At 33.5% G+C, this 7491-nt stretch overlaps 1 long non-coding RNA gene across 1 annotated transcript; it reads left to right on the top strand.

The window, feature by feature from the left end:
* Positions 1 to 367: 367 nt before the first annotated feature.
* On the top strand, positions 368 to 6955 carry LOC130012517 (uncharacterized). The gene is made up of 3 exons (XR_008787956.1): positions 368 to 420; positions 1235 to 1332; positions 2977 to 6955. It is a non-coding gene; the product is annotated as an uncharacterized LOC130012517 (long non-coding RNA).
* The last annotated feature ends 536 nt before the right edge of the window (positions 6956 to 7491 follow it).

Below are 7491 nucleotides of genomic sequence, written 5' to 3'. Positions count from 1 at the left end.
AAATGAGGCAAAAACTGTCAGTTATTTCCGTTACAGATCCGAATTATAATGTAGTTAGGGCCCTATAATGTATTTGTTAAAGGCTCAATACCACACTTGTTGTAACTGAATAATATGTCCCAATCTTTATTCTGGTCAACAAATTGTACTATTTTAGAATATTTCAATTAATGGATGATACAAATTTCATCTTAAAACACCTTATTTAAAAAATTTGAAAAATTCAACATAATGGGGGGGGGGGGTGGATGGCTGAATGGTTAGCGTGCGCGCGCTGTTCTGTGCTGACAAATCCTTGACTGTGGTTAGATGTTGTTTATATTTTCAAATTTTGATTTTAATATTTAGATATTATTTATATTGACAGGGTCAAGTAGTTTTAAACTGGGAACAACCACAGGGTGAAATGGTAGCATATAGGTAAGATATTTTCTTTGATTGGCATTTAGTAATTGAACATATTAACACAAAGTACAATTTTATGGGTACACAATTACTGATTTTAATACAAAGCGATGTTTAAACGAGGATACTCTTCACCAGCTGCTTCCATATTTACTGCTGAACTTCTACAGGCTTTGGAGTATATCCAGTCCTCATCTATTTTAAAGGACAATATTGGTGTCAGTCATTATCACATATGTGATAGAACTAATTAAACACGTTCCAAATATAATTTTAACACAGAGATCATTGCTACGATAGCTGAGTAATACAGGTTTCCTGAGGCGGAAGTGACGAACGCCAAAGGAAAACACGAGGCATCCCTCTTGAAAACTGACTGAAGTGACGAGTGATAACAGATACATGGGCGAATTTCTGCTCACTAATAATTCCTTCCAAGACCAAAAGTTGTTGTGTGAGACTGTGAGAGGATATCTGACAATTCATAAAAAGAATTGACTGCCACTAGATAAGAGAACACCAAAGAAAAACAGAAAAAGTCTGTGCATTACCATGTTTTTATAAGGTATAGAATGAATATAAACAAGGGAATGTACGGACTATTTCTATTTTCTCGTGTTCTCTGTTTGCCCTCGCTACAGACAACACATGGTCATAGTGGAATTCCTAATGCATCATGCTTGGCTGGAAAACAAGCCAGTCGGGATAAAGACTTTATTATCTTGGCCGGAAAACTGGCCAGTCGGGTTCAAAAAGTTAATGCTTATGATTCCTATTTCTAATCTTAATCTGCTAGTGTATATATGGTGTATTTTGTATATATTTTCAGATCATTTAGTCCATTCTTTCCCTTGTTAATTTGTTATGATCTACCATCAGTTCAACTGTGGGCAGTTTGGGCCATAAATCATGTTTGTACTAAAAATGGTAAGTGGTATTTATATTATATTAAGCACTACTTATATTTTGGTTTACTAATACTATCCTCCAGTTCTGTTATAAATAATTGGCTAAAATTGTATAGTAAAAACTCAAAAAACTGACTACAGATCAGAATAATATCATGGTGAACAATTTCCCACAACCAGTTTTATTGTACAGGATGGAAAGATACAATATAAAAAGTAAACATTATATTCAATAAAAATCAATGTTATAAACACAGCTTTGTTTGAGATAATGCTGGCACAATATATATCGTTCTCACAATTCGTGTATTGAATCTGAGTTGCTGAATCGATTTTTCACATTTCCTTTTTATGTTTTTATAGATTCAGTAATTACTCTTAATTATCCATAGGTACACAAACCCTTTTGAATTGTTTTGGTCCTCATTTTGATCCACATCACTATCATGATATAAAACAGTTTTGTTTCTTCTGTTAGTTGACATCAGGGTCATCATATATACAAAGGTCAAGGGTCATTTAAAGGTTAGGTCACCAGAGAGAAGGTCAAAAGTCGAACAAAATTTAAAGTGAAACCAGAAGTGAACAAATCGAAATTCAAAAATCGCCTCCCTAAGAATAAAAACCATTACGAAAAGTATATGTGTTTCAGACCTTCGGTCAAAACACGTAATTACAAATCTCTGTCATTCTGTTTGAAAAAAGAAAATTAATCACACCATTGAACATGCGTTGCCAAGACTAGCACAAGCTTGGACTAGAACTGATTGTTCAGATTGTACATTAAAGTTTCATTTAATCTGACTTTGGTAAGTAACACATGAATCGATGACAAAGTCTCAATTTTCATTAGTCCAGTTGGTACTGTATTTCATGACAGTTTCTTGCTTTGGTTCCATCATGTAGGAAATGAGGCAAAAACTGTCAGTTATTTCCGTTACAGATCCGAATTATAATGTAGTTAGGGCCCTATAATGTATTTGTTAAAGGCTCAATACCACTCTTGTTGTAACTGAATAATATGTCCCAATCTTTATTCTGGTCAACAAATTGTACTATTTTAGAATATTTCAATTAATGGATGATACAAATTTCATCTTAACACACCTTATTTAAAAAAATTTGAAAAATTCAACATAATGGGGGGGGGGGGGGGTGGATGGCTGAATGGTTAGCGTGCGCGCGCTGTATCATAAAGTCTGTCATTGAGTAGACTGGCGTGGTTTCGAATCCCTGGTTGTACGTGACAAGGAGTAGGGTCGCCTGTCCAACCTCGTGGGTTTTCTCCGGGTCCTCCGGTTTCCTCCCACTGCTAAAGACCCCTATGCGCAAGCGAATTATTGAAATAAAATTAAACCATATGTTAGTCCCGAAATGACCTAGTTGTGTCGAGTGGAAGTTAAACCCCATTCTCTCTCTCTCTCAACATAATGGTTTGAAACGTCTAACGTAAACCTTTTCAAATGAAACTTCGGTTTAAAAATATTTTCGAACCCTCTGGACAAGTAAAATAGGATGTAATGGATAATTTACACAACAGGTAGGACACTTAAACATCTAGTACTTAGATAGAGATATTATTTATTTTCTGGAGCTTTCAAGCCAGCAAGAGTGTTATTGTCCCTTTAAATGTACTTGAAAGAATATTTCTCTTTATTCGCAGAGAAACGATATTGTCCATTATTACAAGAAGAGGGAGGTGTGGAGAAACTACAAGCTCTACTAAAGAACGACACAACGCCAGAAGTACAAAAAATATCAAGGAATATTCTCGAACTTTTACACAAACATGCCAAAAGCCAGTGATATATTGTTTAAAAAAGAATATTATACACCAGTCTGATTTGTTCAGGGCCGATGTTTTCTTTATATGTCAATCTTGTTTTAAAATTGGCCAACTGTGTATGAACAACAGACATACGGCCATATAAAAAATAATATTCTCGTTCTCTGATACTACTACACCACTTAATACTGTCTTTACAACCGTTTTTATTTTAAAATGTAAAAAATATAAACATCTTTGGCTTTGATTACAACTTCCCACTGTTAAGGGAAGTAACTCTGTTAGACATGTCCAGTAGGCTGAATTATCAAGTACACAAACTTGCTAAATGTTTGGTAAATGTTATTGACAATCTTCTTTCATGGATGATAATTCTCCTGCTTACTACATCTAGTAATGAGAAGGGAATTACTCGTATTATACACCATTTTGATGGAAGGAGCAGTATTCACATTAGAAATACAAAATTTGTTCTTTCCTTCTGTAGAGAGAAATATTTACGGGTTTTAAATAGAAACCTATATTTAAAGGATTGTCTGAGAACCTGAATTTTTTTGTATGGCCTAAATTCACTTTGTTAACAGAAGCTTATGTTTAGACAATGGTTAAAAATGTCTACATTAATCTAAATGTTTACCATTTCCTAAAATAAGTTACATTCATAAAGCCATAACTCCGCTGTATTAAACCCCATTTCTGTTGTATTCACCTCCCTCCATTTGATATTTTAGTCCCCTTACTATGTTAAATTCCCAAAAATGAACAAATTTGAAGGTCAAATTCATATCTTCCTGCTTGTCACTATAAGAATGCACCAAGAGTTTTTCAGTAAAGACATTTCTAGAAAGTTAGGAACGACTCTTCTTTAGGAACTAACCATGTTTTTGGAAGAATTTCAAAAATCTAATTCACCAAGTCAATGCAGAATATTTTCCTAAGAACAAACATGCCAATTTTCATGCCGATCGGACTTGAATTGATGGAGTCTTAGGCTTTTTCGAAGAGTGTTACCCCCTCAAGTCTGGTCCCCCCCCCCAAAATACTCTTTTACTTGTTCAGATATGAAAAATACTGACTGGATTTCAAAGCTGCTTTGCAGTTTGAAATGGAAGTATTTGAATATGTGCAAATACTGGCAAATTTTAGTATCTACTGCTGTTTAATTTATTTGACATAAGAATATAAACTAGAAATCCTAAGGAGTACTGACGTGTTTCGGTATATCAAGTCACGTCACACCATGTCACTTCAACATTCAAGTCACACCATGAATTATTGAGTATAGTAACATCCAATACCTATTAAAGTGAAAAAAAACTGTCATTTTGAACTCTTAATAAAACCAGAAGTTATACCAAACTTTTTTATATTAATTGTTAGTAGACATTAGGATCATCATACATACAAAGGTCATAGAAAGGTTAGGTCACCATCTAGATGGTGAAAAGTCGAACAAACTTCAAAGTGAAATCGGAAGTAAACAAAATCGAAATTCAAAAATCGGCTCCCTAAAGATTGTTGCGATTTGGAATAGGTTCAGTACAAAAAAAAAGTTTTCAAAAATCGGAATTAAAATGGCAGCTGAATATCGATTTGAATGTTTTTTGTAAAATCCATTATGGCGGCCAATCAGTTGAAAATGTTATCTAACAAGGTCTTTGAACATGAAGGATATTATCTGGGGCTAACACCACCATTTATATCATTTTTTGTCTATTTTTAAAATGGAGAGAACTATTCATGTTCAGGAAAAATCGGAAGGCATGGTAATTTCCAGAAGTTTCCAGAAGCCGTCACAAAATTTTTTAATATGCTATTTTGAAGGCAGATGTGTTCCTTATTCCTTATTTCAACTTGATACCTCAAATAGTGATGGAGATACGCCATCTTGAATGTCGAAAAAATGCTGAAGAAAACTTTCGCAAATCTTTGATGCTAATATTAATCAAGCAAACTTCAGAATATCAAAAAAACGTCCATCAGAGCCCATATGGGATTCATCCAAAGAAGATCCGTTAGGAAATAACTTAGATATGGGCAATCTGAGATTATTATTTGTTTCATCCGTAAAACACTTCCTGTTCATCAAAAATGACCCAATTTATATTAAATAAATAGACCCACGGAGGCCAACCACATCTACGTTGGCGGAATGTTTGCATCATGTACAGTTTTGGCTGCACAAAAACAGTCGAGACAGTCGAAACGCATTAATTTATGTTTTTTGTTAATTTGACAGTTAGTGTTATTGTCTTGAAACTTGCTATACTTTCTTTTTCCTGCCATATCAAGCTTTGTTTAAAGTGGCTGTTTTTCTTAATTCACCCTATGATTGCTTCATTATAAGCTCATTTGACTCCTATCTTGTGCTGGAGGCACAGTAACTTAATTAGTAAGATGCTGGATTTCTGTTTTCAGTGTTGACAGAGAAAGTTACTTAGGATTTACCATGTCAGTGGTGCAGGATGGCGAGTCTGGCTAGGAAAAACTTCTAATCATTTGGATGTTGATGTGAATGTAAAATAATTGTTGCCGTCCGAGCAAAATGACCATTCAAAGCACACTGCATGGTATCTACCCCTCTTTATTAGCCACTTTAGTTCATAAAAACCCATTTGTCACCTGTTTATATGGTATCAGTAAGTTTAAAAGTAATGAATGGGCACATTTTATATTTAATGAGTATAGTATGATATAGATTACTTGTAATATCATAACTTTGCAGTAGCTCAGATAAACAGTGCAATAATAACTCAATTGCTAAAATATTGCACAGTTAGGATCCAATGTTAAATATAAGCTATTTAGTGGCAGATATTATGATAAGTTATAGTAGAAAGGTTATTTGGAAATAAGAAATCAAAGGATTGTTACTATATAGATAGGTATATTTAATTTGTTATTTTTGATGTAGTTTGTTATTAATAATCTGTTTTGTTATTATTTAAGGTTTTTGTATTCTAAGAAAAATTTATATTTATCTTAAATTTATATGTCAAAGTGCTCTGTTTAATAGTTTAATAATATGAAATATGTTATATAGATATGATAAGTAAATACTGGTACAGCAACAAGAATTTTTATGTACTGGTGACAGTTCCACACAACCATGTTTTTTGTACAGTACATGGTTATTTCATCGGTTAGTGCAGTGTTGACATAAATATGGGTATGGTAGCTCCAATGCAGCTCTTTTACTTACCTGAACTATCACCTTCTCGATTTAAAAAGCATACTATTACAACACAAAAAAGTGAAATCAAAGATTTGATTATTGAGATACATTCATTTCCAAGGATTGAGGAAATCCAAATTCTTTCTTGAAATCTTGAGTTTAGGATGTTACAAATCATTGTTTTCTTGTTAAATTGTCAAATTAATTTAATGTTAAAAACAAATTGGAACTATGACAAATGGCAACTGTTTATTACAATATATCTTATTGAGGTTTTTTCTCTAAAAATAATTATTAACCTATGATTCAATAGATGTGTTTCTGACAATTAGTTAAATGTTTTTTTGGTTTTTTTTACTGGATTGTTATCAAAGTTTCCACTCATCTATAAGAATTATTAGGGTGGGGTAGTGCTAGTAGTGAACACTGTGGTACATGTATGTATACAGTAGCGGTGGTGCTAGGATTTTCACAAATTCTCACCTAAATGCACAATTTGGGGTGTGCGCTTGATAAGAAAGAAACATAAACAACAAAAATAATTGCATCTTGGGGTCGAACTAAAAGGGGGTAAATCAGTTCATGGAATCTTGATATGACTAGCTTGGAATGAATAGTACGTACTTCACTAAATTGCAAATGGTGTTTGTCAGTTAGATGGGGTTGGATGTGTGTGTGAGAGGGGAGGTGTTGGGGGGGGGGGGGGCATTTGTTAGACATTACCTTGATGGTCATTAATATATCATATTTTATTTAACTTTTACAACTAACAATTTCATATTACAATCTGCTCACAATTGTGTGTCACTCTTTTCATTCTATCCTTTTCGTACACCAGTTTCTGTTAGAAGGAAAATGAATCATACTAATTTAGAACTCTAGATATAATAATTGAGATACAAGCCATAGAAAATAGATATATATTAATTTTCTTGATAAGGTATTAATACCTCCTAATTATCCCTGCCGAACATTATGGTATTTTATTTTCTGATTTATTAGCTTAATGTTTAACACACAGCAGCTGATTGAGGTAGGCACATGTTGTTGCACAAGCTTTACAGGGATTAGCGACCGTACATTGCCGAGGTACTGTAATAAGAGTATGCATCTTTTGACTAGTCCCATTGATACTCCAAGAAGTTGTTTTTCCTTATGCCTTCCAAACAAGTTCAAGGGCGTGGGATGGAAATGACTTGTCATCTTGTTGAAATTTA

Source organism: Patella vulgata, chromosome 4 (assembly GCF_932274485.2).
Source record: "Patella vulgata chromosome 4, xgPatVulg1.2, whole genome shotgun sequence".
Taxonomy (NCBI): domain Eukaryota; kingdom Metazoa; phylum Mollusca; class Gastropoda; family Patellidae; genus Patella; species Patella vulgata.
The sequence above is the reverse complement of the archived record's forward strand: the minus strand, read 5'-3'. Positions and strand labels throughout refer to the sequence as shown.